Here is a 16,889-nt window from a genome sequence, read left to right as displayed (position 1 = left end):
AGGATGTAACCGTTACTGCCCACAAACTTTCCAGTGAGTCCAAAAATAATAAATTAAATAACTCATCCTCACTTTGAAAACTCAACCTGACTCAAGTTTTTTTTTTTGTTTAAGTGGGTGAGAGGGGGAAGGGGAGGGGGGCTAAGGGCAGCCCCAGCAGTTCCATCCTTGGCCACCCCCCCACCCAAACTCTCAGACCCCAGTTCCCACTCTCCAACGCTCTTCTCCAGAACTAGGTCCCTGGGAATGGTTTCAGTACCTCACCAAGTCTGATTTCAGGTCCCAGGCACAGGGACTGCAGATGTGTGGGGTGGGGGTGGGGAGGATGTCAGAAATTCCTGCTAATCATTGCCTCCTCCTTCTACTGCTTCCACCAGCTCCCTGGGGCTCCAAGACCACAAGATGGCATGCCCCCCCCCAAGAATCGCTCGCCCAGAAGTCAGTCCCTTGGCTCTCCTCTTCGAGTTCAGCAGACTGAAGAAGGGCGGCTCGTTCCCGAGCCTGGGGCCCCCACCCCCCGTGGAGCCTTGGGAACAAAGGCCAGAGCAGACGCCCCCCCCACCGGGCCCCCCATCCCCCACTGGCAGGAGAGATGGATCCTCCACTCACCCCCAAACACACGCAGCATCCAGGCTCCCGGGGGAGGGGGAGGAGGGGGGAGGTCGGGGAACGTGCCCTCACTCACCCCTGCGCCAGGGACCAAAGTTTTCCAGCTGGGGGAACAGAGGATGGGGAGGGGGGCCTGGCCCCGGCTCCCGGCCCCCGCTAGGCACCCATGGGTTTCCAGATCTGCTCCATCGGGGTCGTCCGCAGGGCCTGGGGAGCCGGGGCCCGCGAGGCCGGGGGAGGCTGTCCCAGACTGGCCGCCAACTCGGAGCCCCCGGGCCGGCCCCGCTGCAGCTGCGGCCGCAGAGCCAGAGCGCGGAGCGGAGCGGGGAGAGGGGAGAGGGCAGCCGAGGGGGCCGCGGGGGGCCGAGGGGGCCGCGGGGGCCGGGCCAGCCACAGGCAGAGGCGGGACTGGGGGGCTCGCTTCAGCACGCTCCCTTCTGCCACCCCGGGGGTTCGGGGGGCGGGAAGATGGAGTCTGGAGGTGCAGAGAAGAGAGGGAGGAGCTGGGGAAAGGAAGGGGGAGGGGAGTTGTCCCCCGGGGTGGGGGTGGGGGTGGGAGAGGAGGTCCAGGGCCGGAAGAGGAGCCGGGGGAAGGGGGCTGTGGGTGGGAGTCTGGGGGAGGAGCGAGCGGGAGAGGGGGCCACTCTGGGAGAGGAAGGCGGGGGACTGACTGGAGTCCTCCAAGGAAAGCTCCGCCCCGACTTCCACCCAACTGGGGCTGGGGCTGGGGCTGGGACCCCGCCGGCCCCGGGGGTGGCCTGGGGGTGTTTGGAGGGGGCTCCCGGCCTCTGGGGCCCTTTGTTCCCTTAGTTGTAAAGCTTCGGGGGGTCCCGCAGGGCTGCCCTGAGGAGTTCAGTCTGTGGATGACAGATGCCCTGGCCCGACGCGGGGACGGCCAGCCTGGCCCGACGCGGGGAGCGGCGGCTTCACCGGGCCCTGGCACCCCGGGCAGTGCGCGGCGGCCTGGCACCGCCCAGGTGCGGCTGGGTTCTGCCGGTGAGATGGGCAGAGGGGCGTTACGGAAGCCCCTGCGGGCAGGGGGCGGACAGGGGGCGGGCCACCTCCCATCCCTCGCTCCAAGCCTGGCAGGTAGAAGGGAGCCAAGTCGGCCTCCGCAGTCCATTCAGACCCGTACCTGTGGGGCCGCCGCCCTGATGGTCCTCCCTCGGGAATGACCCTCCCTACTTTGACCTCAACTGTGGATCTGGTTCCACACCTACTGATTGCAATAAAAAAAAAATGGCTCGGTGAACTTAAATATTATCATTTAAGTTCATCAGTCTGTATTGGGGTTTTATCTCACTGGCTAGAGAGAGAATTCTGAGAAGGAACCGGGACTTAACCTAAACTTTTTATTCCCACCAGGAATATGGTGCTGAGCTAAGCAAAAAGCACTTAATAAATAAAAGGTTAATGAACTGAATATCAGAGCCAAAGGCCTGAGATGGCCAGTGTAGGCAGGAAGAAAAAGACAAGTGGACATATTGCCAGGGACCACTCCAGCCTTGATCCTCCCCCTCCTTGGGCCAGATATAACTAGGTGTCCCAGTTCATCCCTGTCACCCCTATCTCCTGGCTGCCCATCAGAGTCCCCACACCTCAGGGGCACAGTGCTCGGAGGGGTCCGGCTTGAGAGCCAAGTGTGCTTTTGGAGAGCAGTGGTGTGTGTCTGTGTATGGGGGTGGGGGGAGAGAGAGAGAGAGAGAGAGAGAGAGAGGAGTGGGCCGCCCAAGAGCTGGAAGCAAGTATCCAGATTGAAAACAGATGGGAGTGTTCATGCCAGTCTGACATCCGATCCGATCCTGTGGGGAGGGAGGGAGGAGGAAGGAGGGGATGTACAGGGAGGGGAGGAGGAGAAGTTCCCAAACCCCAGAGCCTTGGCAACCAATCAAAACGTCAAGGCTACAAAATAGTTTGGTTTGAAAATATCCCCATAGTCCAGCGGATATCAGGGGGGCAGATCTGCCTTTCCAAATATCTGATCAGATCCACTTGGTGTCTAAGGGAAGCCAGCCCAGTAAGGAAATAAGGGTCTAGTGGGGTTCACACTAGGAACCTGCTGCTCAGGGACCTCTAGGTCGGTCAGTCTCCAAAGCATTTGACATGTCTCCCTTGTGCAGGCCAGAGCTGAGGATGCACAGACAGACACACAGCCCGATTAGTGCCAGGGACACCTGCAGCTATTTATATCCCCCCCAAAAAAATGAACAGCTGAGGAAGTGTGAGCTAAATATAAAAAGGTAACTTTGCAAGCAGAAGGTCAGTGATGGCAGGGAGGGTGAACTAGGAAGGACACCTGTGAGCTCTGGTCCAAAAAGTTCCTTCATTCATTTGCCCTCATAGGTTTGGAATGCTTTCATTTTTGGTCTGGACCTATGATTTTTGTAGGGAACTCGGGCCTAGGACAAAAATAATGATAATAACAACTCAAATGCCAACCAAAGGCTTTAAAAAGTATTTTCCTCACAATTGAGTACAAGTCTTTCCCCTATATTAAAGATGGGGAATCCAAGGCACAAATGGGCTAACTGGTTTGCTCAGCAGAACCTGGAGGAAACGGTGAAGCCAGGATTGCAGCTCTGGGCTTCTGGTTCTGATTATATCTCTCTTCCTACCCATCGAACTCCTCCAGCAGAGCCCCTACCTCCCAGTGTCCCATTGGTCCTGCTTCCTCTTCTTCTCTACTGTTTCAACTGGTGATCTCACCAGCTCCTATATATTCACTGATCATCTTGATGGTGATGTAAATCTATTTATACAGTCCTAACCTCTCTGATGACCTCAAGTCATCTCCAACTGCCTACTAGACATCTTGAACTGGATGTTCTCTAGTATAGACATTTTATAGTAAAAAATCTTCTCTTTCCTTCCACACTCTACCCTGCTCCAACTTGCCTGTTAACTGTTAAGGGCAATACAATCCTCCCAATCACCCACCTTGGTGCCATCCTTCTCTGCCCCCTCTTCCTACCATATCCAAATTGTGGACAGACCTGTCTATTTTACCTCTCTCACAAAATGCTCCCTTTTCTCCTTGGACACTGCTGCCATGTTGGGGCAGGGTTTCATCACCCAATAGTCTGCTAGTTAGTCTTCCTGCCACAAGTCGACCCCACCCCCACCCCATTCCATTCTATCCTTGCTCACTCAGCTGACAAATTAATGTTCCTAAATTAGAGGTCTGACCAGGTCATCACTGCTACCCCCAACTTCTCTACCTCCACCCTTGGTCAAGAAACTGATGGCTCCCTATCATCTCTAGGATCAAATATTGGTATTCAAAATTCTTCATAATCTGGCCCCTCCTTCCTTTTCTAGTCTTTTTAACCTTATAAAGCACCCTGGACTCTGCAATCTGATGACACTAGCTTCAGTTCCTTGAACAAAATACTCCATGTCCTAATTCTGGGCATGTTCATGGTCTGTGCTCCAAACCTGGAATGTTCTCCTCCCCCAACTTCCTACAAGTCCCAGTTTAAATCCCTTTAGGGGATTCAGAAAGCCTTTCCTTGATCCCTCTTAATTCTAGTACTTCCCAGGCAGCTAAGTATAGTGGATTAGAGCACCAGTTCTGGATGCAGGAGGACCCGAGTTCAAATTTACCTCAGACTCTATTTGTGTGATCCTGGGCAAATGACTTAACTGACTGTCTCCAAAAGAGAACTGTAGTGCTTTCTCTGTTATTTCCAATTTATCCCTTGCTTATATATAGTTTTTTTGCACATCATCTCTTCCATTTGACTGTGAGGGGTAGCCACCAACTTTTACCTTTCTTTGCCCCAAGCTAGGCTTAGCAGTGTATAAAGTATATAAAGCAGGGGCTTAGTAAATGTTGACTAAGTCCCTGAACATTCTTGACATGCCCACTCTACCAAAATGCTGAAAAGTCCAGTCCAAAGGAGGAAACTGAGGTTCATAGAATGAAGGCTCTTGTCTAAGGGGGTGATCAGTGGCTCCCGGGTCATGTATAGCCTTGCTCCCAGAGCCCACTGGGTTTTCACTTTCAGGTACTATGTGCTGAGGTTTTTCCTCCATTCTACCAGAACATTCTGTGACTCTAACAATCTCCTCTAACAAATCCCAGGTTTGACATTCTTTATTCTCAGGACCTGCATCGACATTCTATGATCCACAGCTTCCTCCAGTCCTGATGTTCTAGCAGTTTACAAGGCCCAGAGCTTCCAGCCTGGGCATTCTATGTTCTGACACAGTCTGTTCTAAGGTCACCCCAGCCCTGATCTTTTGTGTCCAGTGGTACTTTCTTTCCATCCATTTCTTTTCTACTCCTCCTCCTGTCAGTCAAGTGAGAGGGATTTGGGATGGGAGATAGGCCTGGGAGTAAATATCTCTGACTCTCTATTTCTTCAGGCCAAGGATTGTTTATAGAAGGACAGACATAACCTAAGAAAAAATGGAAGATTGTAGTAAATTGAATTGGGGTTCAAAAGCCCTTGAGGTAAACATCTGGATAGAAAGGGAAACTCCAACCAGGCTTTCAGAGCTCCTTCTGATAGGCAGCTCAGCTGAGCCCAGATCTCTTGGGAGGCAGGGGTCCACCCCTTACTAGCTTGAAGAAATTTTCAAGCAGAGACTAGAAAAACCACTTGTTGAGTATGTAAAAATGGGTGAAAGCTGACCTGGATGGTTGCTAAGGAGTTCCCTTCTAACTCCCAAACTCTGTGATTCTTTCTTTTGTAGGTTTATAGCTTCCAGGAAGCCTTCCTTGACTGCTTTGCCGGGCCTCCCTTCCCCTGATCACTCCCTCCCTCCTCACCAACAGCAGCACATCATTTACTACTTAATTATGTATTATTCTATACTAGTCTCTAATTGTTTCCTGTGTAAGAGCCAGACTGAAATTTCCCTGAGGGCAGGGCCTGGGGTTTGCACCTCCTCCTTTCTGTCTCCCATTGGCACAGGGGAGTTGTTCTGGGGTTCAGTCCACAGGAGGCTCCTTTTGGGGTTTCGGTTGCTGGAGTCCTTAACAAAACCAGAGTTTTCCCAACAGAAAGTCTGACCCAGGTTGGAAAGCTGATTCTGACTTAAACTTGGAAAGATGTGGGAGGGTAGAAAAACCACTGAATCTGGAGTCAGAAAACCTGGGCTTTGACTCCTACTAGTTTTGCCACTTAGATCACACTTTCGTGAGGCCAGGTAAGTCAGGGTCTTACCTGCTGTCAAATGAGACTGGAGAATAAATAAATTAAAAGCGCTTTAAGGTTTGCAAAGCACTTTGCACCTTTATCTCATTTGATGCTTTGAATATCCCTGAGATTGGGGGAGGGGGAGTTGCTGTTATTCCTATTTTGCAGATAAGGAAATTAAGGCTGAGAGAAGTTCACCAAAGTAGAAAAATAAAAGAACTAGATTTTAGCCACCATTCCCCGACTCTAAATGTAGATCCCTTTCCTATATTTATTATATTATAAAAATATTTCAATTTTGGGGCAGCTAGGTGGTGCAGTGGATGGTGTACTGGACCTGGAGTCAGGGAAACAAGTTCAAATCTGACCTTGGCTGGGTGACAAGTCATTTAACTTTCATTTGCCTCAGTTTCCTCAACTGTAAAATGGGAATAATAACAGTACCTACCTTCCAAAGTTGCTAGTGCTTGGCACAAGATAGGTGCTTTATAAATTTTAGTCATTATTAGCTGTTATCATCATTTGTGATTTAGTGTGTCTAGTCACTTGGCTGTAGTCAAAGTAACCATACTCTGCAGTCAGGTGGCCCAAAATGAAAATAATAATAATAAAAATAATAATAATAATAATAAAAATAATAATAATAATAATAATAATGATATTCTCATTTCCAGCCTAGAGTCACATGATTCTAGGCTGCAACTTTCAACAAGTGGTCACGCTGCTTCTGCTGGGGAGACTAATAGCTCCAGAGGCATCTGCCTCCCTCATGAACAATTGATGACTAGGGAGTTTTTCCTAACAGAAAGTCTGACCCAGATTGGAATCCTGGCTCAATCATTTCCTAGCTGATTCTGAGCCTTAGTTTCCACAAATGTCAAATAGGGTTGCACTGCCCACTTTGATGGATCTTTGTAGGGAAATCACTTTAATTTTGAAGGAATAGAGAAACAGAAGCTGAGAGAAGCTTTTCCATTAAGTTTTGCAATTTCTATGTCCTTCAAAATCTGTTTTGACTTTTTTTGCAACTTGTACCCCTTGAGCAGACTGGGGAAAGCCTACTTGATCCTTTATAGAATGTTTTTAAATGCATAAAAGACATAGAATTATAATGGAAACTGGCTATTCTGAAGTAGTGATCAAAATAGTTTTGAAAAAAAGTCTCCTTTTCCAGCTTCTGGCTCAAAATCCTATGATCCTATTGCTTTTTAAAATTTTCATTTGTATCATTTTTAGGCTAATCCTTATAGAAGCTCTCCTTTTAACAGTGCCCATACTCTCCTACCAAAGCAGACTATGGGCTACAGATCCCTGAGGGTCTCAGATGAAAGACATATACACTCACACACCCGTTTTGAAGTGAGTACAGTTTGTAGAAGCCCTGCTCCACTGTCATGACCCCCAAGAGCCCCAAGGCTTCTTCTCCAGACCTTGATGAGGCATGGATTTACTATTTATGATTAGAGCAGCAGCAATGTAGTGGAAAGAGGGCTGGACTTGGGGTGAGGGGGCAGCTTGGGTTTGAATTCTGCCTCTGTCTTATTTTAACCACTTGGGGCTACAATTTCCTCATCTGTAAAATGGGGATACACTACCCCCATTGTATACAACTTCAAACAAGATGAGGGCAAAGTTCTTTATCGATATTAAAGTGTCATGCAAATGTCAGTTTGTTATTAATACTTATCAGATCTAGCCCTGGCTATGGTGTGGGGAGCGAGCTTTTACTCAGACTCTCACGCTGGCCTCCTGCCTTCCACAGATCTGTTCTGTGCCTGAAAGAGAAACATGAAAACCACTGGCCCACTCCTCCCCTGTCCCTACCTTCCCTGGGGTCCAGAAGCCACGTTCCCCAGCCTCTTCACCGCCCCCCCCCCCCCCACACATATACTCTCCTCCATTCAGGGCTTTCAATATATGATTGAGTGGGGCTTTAGCCTGATCAAGATTGAGTGTTTCAGCCCCAAATGCCTTGGAAGCCAGCACCATTAGGTTGTTTTCCCCAGGTAGGAAACAAAGGGAAAAATAGCCATACCATCTAAAGGCTGGGGAAGCTTCTTCCTCAACTTTCTCCTTTCCTAAAGTTATCACTGGTCAGTCAGAAGACCAGGATCCCGACCTGGTCCTGATTTGACAAATGACCTTTTAAAGGAGTCAGTTAAACACTTGGATTTGGAGTTAGAAGAAAAAGTTTACTTAAGGGTCAAATGGGGAGTCAGAGGTGGAACAAAACTCCAACAACAAACCTCAATCTCAACAAATTTATGTCCCTAAAAAACACAAAATACAACCCAAGTTAGAAAGTGGAAGGGCAAAAGACTAACAAATCCTAGGAAAATCTGGGAAAGGAAAGCCCTCTTACTGCCCACATCATTGTGGGCAAATCTCTACCCTTCTTGGGGCTCTGATTTCCTCATTTGAAAAATGAAGGAGTTGGATTATATGACTTCTAAGACATATCCCCTTCCAACTTTAACATGCTATGACCTATGAGCCCAGCCTCAGTTTCTCTAATGGTAAAATGAAGAGAATTAACTACTCATTTTTTTTTCTGTGCTTTATTTGACTAGTTGTGGCTATTTGATCATTTGCAGGGCATTCCCCCAACCCATTCCCAAACAACCATCCTGGAAAAGCAGTATATTAATACTTCCATTATACAGAGAATAAACTGAGGACCAGAGAGAAGTGACTTACTCAAGGTCACACAGTCTCAATCTTAGCCTACCTTCCTCTCTCTTCCAGCCAGCAGCTTGTCAGGGCAGTGCCTGGCTCAGCCTAGAAAGTGGTCAAAGCCAGAACAGGCATGTCAGAGCTCGGCTCTGGGAACTTTGAAGATATATTTTCATAGTATGGAGAAAACACTTCCCTACCAAAGACCAACCCACTCCTCTCCACCCAAACTCCAAATCCATTCTCAGTTCCCCATGCTTTCTTTTCTTCCAAGGCCAATATGTTGATAATCACTCTGCCAGAACATTTGTGCTTCTAGCTTCTTCCCTGGCTGGGTGGCTGGCCCACCATACATGGAGGACCCTTGAACACCCTCCTTCTGACTCTCCCCTTCCCTACTGCTTCTAGGCCACCCTCCTTGAGCCAGTGACTACTCTGGTCCCCAGACCCTCAGTTTTGGAACTCCCCCCACCAACTGTCCTGACTGGGGAGTGAGTGCAAGCTCCCCTAGCTCCCTTCATTAGTCCCCCCCAGATCAAGTCCACCATGCTTCACATCGCATCCATCCTTCCTCTCTGAATGCCCTGCTTGTAGCATCCCATTAATAATGCCACTCTTCAAAGACACTTTCTAATCCCTTGTTCTGGGAATAGTCATCAAATCCATACTACCAATGCTTCTGGAAAGGTGTGCCACTGGACTCCCCTAAAGAGATATTTACTATCCCTATGAACTTCCTTGATCAAAACAATTCTCTCTGGCTGCCATGCCCCTTCCTGCAGTGCCTTCCCTATTACAGGGGTTCCTTATGTATTTAGTATCTGGCCCTTGCTGGCAGTCTGGCAAAGCCCATAGACCCTACTCCCAGTCAAGTTTTTAAAATGCATAAAATAGAAAAAAAAACAGGATTAGGAAGAAAATCAATTATATTGAAATACAGTTATCAAAATATTTTTTTAAAAGACAAGGTCACAAGACGAGGCCAAGTATCCAGGTTTTATTAGAAGAAGGGTTCCTGGAGAACAGGGGCTGTCTGCCTTTTCTATTGGAAGCGCTAGTACTTAGCTCACATTAAACACCTGATCCATCATCATCAATCCATTCATTCATTCATTCATTCCTCCCTTGCTCTCTATCTTGTGAGATCCTGGAGAATGTCTAATAGGATGCAGTGAGGTACAAGGATAAGAGCACTAAATAAGATGTTAGAGATTCTGGGTTTGACTATTGGTTCCACCACATATCTGTGGGCCTCAGTTTTCTCATCTACAAAATAGAAGGGAAGGGAGATTGCATTAGGGAACAGCAAGGGTCCCTTCCAGTTCTAAATCTTATGATCCTGTAAACTGACTTTCTGTAATTTTTCAATTTACAAAGCATAGTGTTTTCTCACAACATCCTTGTGACAAGGTATTATAAGGGTTGCTATTCCTATTATATAGAGGAGGAAAAGATGGTAAAGTTTAGGGAAGTGATTTGCTAAGGGTCAACCAGGACCAGCAGAATTGGGATCTTAATTTTTCTTTAATTTTGGAAGCAATTAAAATCAAATGACTTGTCTAGGGTCATATGGTAAGTATCTGAGGTTGGATTTGAACTCAGGTCCCCCTGACTCCAGGGCTGGTGCTCAATCCACTGTGCCACTCAGCTGCACTGGAATTGGGATTTTTAACCCAGGTCTTCTTCAAACTTTGGATGGTTAAATTCTCTTTTTCAAATGTGTCTCATCTCCCCATGAAATTAGAAGTCCTCAGTCCTGTGTACTTTGCATTGTCCCACAGAAGATCAGGGTTTGGTTATAAACTGTCCCACTAACTGTGTCTTCTCTGGGCTGGCTCTTCCTCCATCAAATGGGAATCATACCTGCCTAGCTCACCTCCCTGAGGCTGTTAACAGATGGAAGAGGAACTGTGATGAGGCAAAAACATTCTACAATTGGAATGGGTTATTTTTTAATCATCCTCTTTCCCTCCCACTTTTTCTAGAGCAGGGCAGAGAGAGGGACCCGCTGCAGGGAAGGGATCCCAGAGGAGGCTGCCTGTGGCGTGGGAGGTCTTTTGACTTCACTGCTGTAGAAGAACACAGAGGAGCTGCTTCAGTCTGAGCCAGGACTCTGGCCTGTCCAATCTGCAGGTCTCCTTGGAGATGACCTCCCCTTGGGCCCCCTAGTGTGGTCCTTTTGATCCTGGGCTGGGCGGTCCAGGAATCTTAACCAGCTCAAGGAAGTGAGGCATGTTCAAACACTCCCCCACCAGAATCTCACAGAGCCACTTATTGTCAAAAGGGTAGAAAGGTGGGGAAACCAAGATAGAGATGGGGAAACCAAGGCCAAAGTGTGACAGAGTCAATCAATACTCACTGGGATTTCCTGTGTCCATACCCAGTACTCTTATCAGTAAGAGGAGTCTGGGCCTTTGGAAAGTTAGAATGGGGGTAGGAATAAAAAGGGAAAGCTTTGGAGGGAGGCATCAATATTTTCCAAAGTCTGGCATTCCAGTCATACATTGCATTTCTCTCAGGTTTAGGGTGGTTCAGTTGCCCCCAGAAACCAGTGAAATGCACGATGAAGATTGTCCACTAAAGAAGATCCATAAGAGAATGCCTTCCCCCCAGTCCTCATCTCATTAGATACCTGCCCTCCCATGAGGTACTCTTGGAATCCCACTTCATGCCTACCCTCCCCAACACCTGTCCACCTGATCAACAATTAAGAGTCTGCCAGGTCATCTATTTTCCCATCCCTCAAATACTACTATACCGACTTTCCACAGGCATAAATCTGCCAAACCATTTGACTATTAAAATGGTCTCTTGGATAGAGGCATTCCCTCCAAAGAGTCCTGTGGAACTGGCCCATGTACACCCCTTGGGTCAGTCCAGGAGGCCCACCCTAGGCACTGGAGGGTTTTCTCTGATTTCTCCCAAGTTTATCAGTGAAGCACCAAGTGATCCATGCATTTTCTATCCCCGTTCTCTAAACAACAAGCATTTCTAAAAAGCCTCTGTGATGTGCCAAGCATCCTGGTACTAGGAGTAGTCAGACAATACAACCAACATGGTTGGAGTGGTGTGGGTGAGGAACAGAGGAATGGCCAGAAAGGAGGTAGCTAATACAAGAGGCAGGAAGAAAGGAAGAGGATGCAGAGAGGAGGAGGAGGAGGAAGAGAAAGGGGAGGAAGAGAAGAGAAGAGCCTTAGGGCAGAGCTCAAGGGAACACCTACAAGTAGGGGACATGATCCAGATGATGAGTCAGGAAAGGAGACTGAGAAGGGGGTGGTCAATAGTGCCAAATATAGCAGAGAGGTTGAGGAGGTATGTTGAAAAAAAAATTAGATTGGGCAATAAAAAGATCATTGGGGAACTTAGGAGAGAGCAATTTCCATCATAAAACCTTAGACCAGATTATTTTTTCATTCCTAATTTTTGGATAGGATCCTTTACATTAGTATATGATCCTTTCTGGACATGAACCTTCACACTAGAATGTGATTCTTTCTGGACAGGATCCTTCACACTAAGACATTATCCTTTCTGGATATGATCTTTTCACTAGACATGATCCTTTTTGAATATAACCCTTTTCTGGATATGATCCTTCACACGATGACATGATCTTTTCCTGCACTGGATCCATTACACTAGGACATGATCCTTTCTTGTTAAGATCCTTTACACACACTCTAACAGCAACATGGGGGTGATAGTCAACCTTAATGGACTTGCTCATTCCATCAGTGCGACAATCAGGGACAATTTTGGGGTGTCTGCGATAGAGAATACCATCTGTATCCAGAGAAACAATTGTGGAGTTTGAACAAAGACCAAAGACTATTACCTTTATTTAAAAAAAATTGTTATCTCATTAATTTTGCTATTTCTTATATTTTATTTTTCTTCCTTAAGAATATGATTTCTCTCTCATCACATTCAACTTAGATCAATGTATACCATGGAAACAATGTAAAGACTGACGGGTTGCCTTCTGTGGCGGGGTAGGGGGAGGGAAGCAAGATTAGGGGAAAAATTGTAAAATTCAAAATAAATAAAATCTTTCTTCAAAAAAGATCCATTACACATCTTCATAAATCTTTTATTCAAAGTGTATGGTACCTTATTCACACTTGCCATGCACACCTTTCAAGAACCTTCTAAATTAGCTTCATTTTCAGTTCTTCAGAGTCAATATTGTTCCATGACTATAGACTAGAAAAATTCTAGTATTAAGAGTATGGGTCTTTATTTTAGGGGGAAATTGTGCCTATTTAAAGATCTTTACAATTTCCCAAAGGCAATTAAACCTAATTTCTTTTGTTTCGCTTCTGGTTTCTACTCATTGAGCAGCATCTATTCAAGATACAGGTCTTGTTGGATGAACTAAATAGGTTTTTCATCTAAACCCATATGGTGGTCTGGACAATAATCATTCTTCTTTCATTTGGTTTTTCCTTTTTAGACCAACTCTTGAGTTATTTTGGGGCTAATCCAAAAGGTTTTATAGATCTGAAGCCTGATACACCCAATGCAATGCCATGTTCACAAATGGGGACATTCAGGGGTTCTCATCTGTAAAAAATCCTTTTTCAGATTAGACTCTATGTTGACTTTCTCCAATGGTGGGGGCAAACTCTTTGGTGAGCACACTTCTCCTAGTTGTTGGCCTCATCTGATATTCATGATCTCAGAGCTGGACAAGGTTATCTCTGTGGTTATATGTTGTATATAGAATACATACAAAGTTATATCTTGTATAAGAATCTTGGATAAGTTTGTTGGAGAAGTTAATCTTTTTGTGTATGTATAACATGTTATAGGCACTTTTTGGTAGTCTGGTGAAACTTAGTGATCCCTTCTCAGAATAATGATGTTAAATGTATAAAATATATAGGATTAAAAAATAAAGTAGTTGTATTGAAATACATTTATCATGCCTAGCTGTGTGGCCTTGGGCAAGCCACTTAACCCCATTTGCCTTGCAAAAACCTAAAAAAAATACATTTATCAAAATATTAAAAAGCATGCCCACTTTAAGGTGTAATTTTGTTTGCTACCAAATCAATTATTTTTCCATTAAAAATTCTAAGTATAATGGTGACAGTGATGGTACCCTATAGGATAAAGTTTTTTAATGTTCCAATCAAGGATTTCTTTGATGAAGATGAGGGTTACTCTCTGGACAATTTTGTAATTTTATATGGGAAAACAGGTGCATAAGTTAATAAGTATTACTATTTTTATAGTTGCCCTTTTTTTGGAGGTAGGGCTAGTTGTCATAATAATTTTCCTGAAAACTTTGTAGATTCCTGTCTGTCAGCTTTGGGAATTGATCCCTGACACTCTCACAATAGGATCCCCAACAGAGCAGCCCTTTCCTATCCACACTAGGTCTAGTTCAGCTGCTTCTCTCTGGTCTTTCCAGGGCTATTTCCACCTCTTCCATAGAAATATCTGAGAAAATGCTGTCAGAATATAAAAGGAATGGTTTCATTATTATTGCTGGTGAAAAAAGTTTGTTTTGAAAATATCTACAGACATCTTTGGTCAGTTGTGTTCTTCCAATGTCATCTTTAAATGTCCTTGGGATGACTTTACTAGTTGGATCTTTTGCTGAGCTGCCTCTAAAATGATTTTATCCTCTACTGCTTCTATTTTATAAGTCAACGATTCTCTGTAAGGTTTTACAAACATGTTTATGTTCCAGATCTGTGTTGCCCTTGGCTACCATAGTCTTCCACTTGGCAGGTCAAGCATTTGTTGAGTAAGGTGGTTTTTTTAGGCTCTTTTTTGTTCTCCTCATTACAGGAACTGATTTATAGCAGGTAAGCTTCTATATGAAATCATATCATCGGTGTCAATGTCCCTTCCTCTGTCCACATTCCTTTTTTTGGTACAAATAACTTATAATAGGTTAGGGTTGGAGTTCTTTAACACTACATTTTTTTGCAGTTTTATTCTTTTTTTAAAACTTTGTATTCATTTTCATTTTTGCTTCAACAAGTTAGTTGTCTGACTGTACACAGGCAGTTGATTCAGGAATGACGCCCACATCAATAATGAGTCATTTCCTATCCATTAAATATAATCAATTTTTTTCACATCTCTACATTGTTCAAAACTCTTCGGTAGTTCTCTCTTGCCCACAGAGCTGTATTTGGGCCTATAGAACTTAGCCCTAATTAATTTTTCTATGATTATTTTATAATACTCCTTGAACAGACTGTTAGCGCCAGTTAGATTGGACTATAGGCTTCTCTTCGACCTAAGCTTTTACTCCTTTGTGTCTGTTTATCTTCTTCTCCTCTAGGTTTAGAATGCCCTTCCTCTGTCTTTTCTTTCAACCTTTCAAATCCAACTAGTGTCATCTCCTTCAGGAAGCTTCCCTGGTCACCCTTGTCTGAAACAATCTTCCCCTCATCTCTAACATGGAACTTTGTTTTGCATCTCCTCTAAAGTACCTATGTGATTGATATTCTATATTATAATGCCTAGATTAGACTACAAGTTTATGTCTGGGGTCTACCAGACTATCTATAATCTTCATGAGGACAGGGACAGTTATCTGAAGTTTCTCTCTCCCCTACAGCTTAACACAGCAAGTAGGACAAAGCAGTCACTGGATAAAAGGTGTCTACTGTTTCAACATTAAATTCCATGATTGTAAGGTCACTCTTAGGTGTATTGTTGATTGTGGAATTACATTACAGAAACTATGACAGGCTAGTGACAGAGGGGTGTGTGTGTGTGGGGGGGGGGGTAATGGGAGAGTGGCAAAAAGGGACTCACTAGACCTTTCTGGTTCCTCTTCAATCACTGAAAATGAGGGCTTATGTGCAGGGACAGATCTGGTTAATGTACAGGAAGCCTTAGGTACAAAGACAGACAACCAGAACTCAACAGAGTCCAGAGAGATATGAGCAGAGAGGTGGTGAAGGGCAAGGGAACTATAATTAGACCAAGAAGAGACAGTCCAGAGACTACAGGCCCAGAACAAAGTCCTTCCCACCCCCATCCCAAATGAGAACCACCACCTTCCCCAGTGTTCTGGAGTCATATTGAGCATTGGCTTCATACAGGCAAGGTTTGATCATCTGAGCAAAGAGAAAATGACTAGAGGAAATCAACAGATGAAAAAAAAATAGCCAAGTTACCCTTTCCATTGCTTTGAAAGAAGGAGAGGGGGCAATATCAGTTTGACAGTGCCTTTATATTGAAACTATTCTTGGGACAGAAGGAGTAGGAAGGAACCTGCACTGGGTTGAGGACAGGTTGATTTGGGTCCTTGCTGGGGGACTCGGTCAAAGAACAGTCCTCTTTCATTTTTCACCTGACTACATACACTAAAGGAGAAAGTACAGGGGTTGTAGCTGGGTCCAGAGACCTGCCAATCCAGATCTGTCCCCTATCACCTTATGGTGTTACCACAGGCAAGTCACAGCCCCTCTCTGGGTCTTATTCAGTTTCCTCATCTATAAAATGGGTGGTGGGAGTGAGGTGACATGAGTCATTTTTACACCCCTTTGCCAGCTCTAACTTTTTCAGAATCATTGAGATTTCATCCCTGGATGGGGTCCAGAGGCTGTCCAATCTATATAGGAGCAAGAAGCTCTTCTTCTACCAGGGCTTGAAGAGAGAACTTACCCCCAAGGCATCCTTCCAACTCCTGGAGTGATTCAGTCTTTAATTCTTGATACTTAGATAAAGCTTAACCTGGTTCTTTTGCAGCCTGTGGCTCCTACTCTTGTCCTCTGCTCTAACAGAAAGCTCTAATCTAGAGAAAGCCCTTTAAATACTCCAAAACAATAATCACATCCCACAACATCCCTGCCTTTGCCCAAGTCTCCTCTTCTCCAAGCTAAACAGCTCAAGTTCCCTTTTTAAAAAATAAAGGTTTTGTTGATGCTTTTCTTTTCTGTTGTTAATATCATTGACAATTGTTCTCCCCTACCCATCTCTCTCTTAACAAGATTCAAACCTCATTCAATGAAACACTGGCCATGTCTGAAAAAGGTCCACCTCATTCAGCACCTATTGCCTACCACCTCTATGCTGACAAACACAATGAAGATTTCACCATCTGAAAGCTGTGACTGGTTACAGCATTAAACAGAATTCTGAACTCATTCAACATTGTTTTCCTTTATATGTAAATTTCTCTTCTGGTTTTGCCTATTCACTTGAATTTGTTCATACAGATATCTCGGAGTTCTTTATAATTATAATTTTTATGGCTCTATAATATTCTATCATATTTTCATGTTGCAGTTTACTCAGTCATTTATCCCAATTAATAGATACCCAATTTCCTTCTAGTTCTTTGATAAAAAAAAGTGCTACTTTGGGGGCAGCTAGGTGGGCATAGTGGATAGAGCTCCAGCCCTGGAGTCAGGAGAACCTGAGGTCAAATGTGACTTCAGACACTTAATAATTGCCTAGCTGTGTGACCTTGGGCAAGTCACTTAATCCCAT

The 16,889-nt window shown here is 45.1% G+C and overlaps 1 protein-coding gene across 16 annotated transcripts in view; it reads right to left on the bottom strand.

The window, feature by feature from the left end:
• Positions 1 to 16,889, bottom strand: part of PTPRS (protein tyrosine phosphatase receptor type S) — a 213,580-nt gene that overhangs the window by 136,489 nt on the left and 60,202 nt on the right. For 3 of the 16 annotated variants that reach the window (XM_074203903.1, XM_074203914.1, XM_074203912.1), the window contains exon 1: positions 686 to 897. The exons of 3 other annotated variants lie outside the window; for them this stretch is intronic. The gene's annotated coding sequence lies outside the window, so the exon portion shown is untranslated. Of the gene's footprint in view, positions 1 to 259; positions 480 to 609; positions 658 to 685; positions 898 to 16,889 lie in introns of those variants that run through there. 10 more of the 16 variants (XM_074203911.1, XM_074203920.1, XM_074203913.1 and 7 more) reach the window with 7 other exon arrangements.

This window comes from Macrotis lagotis, chromosome X (assembly GCF_037893015.1).
Source record: "Macrotis lagotis isolate mMagLag1 chromosome X, bilby.v1.9.chrom.fasta, whole genome shotgun sequence".
NCBI lineage: Eukaryota > Metazoa > Chordata > Mammalia > Peramelemorphia > Peramelidae > Macrotis > Macrotis lagotis.
The sequence above is the reverse complement of the archived record's forward strand: the minus strand, read 5'-3'. Positions and strand labels throughout refer to the sequence as shown.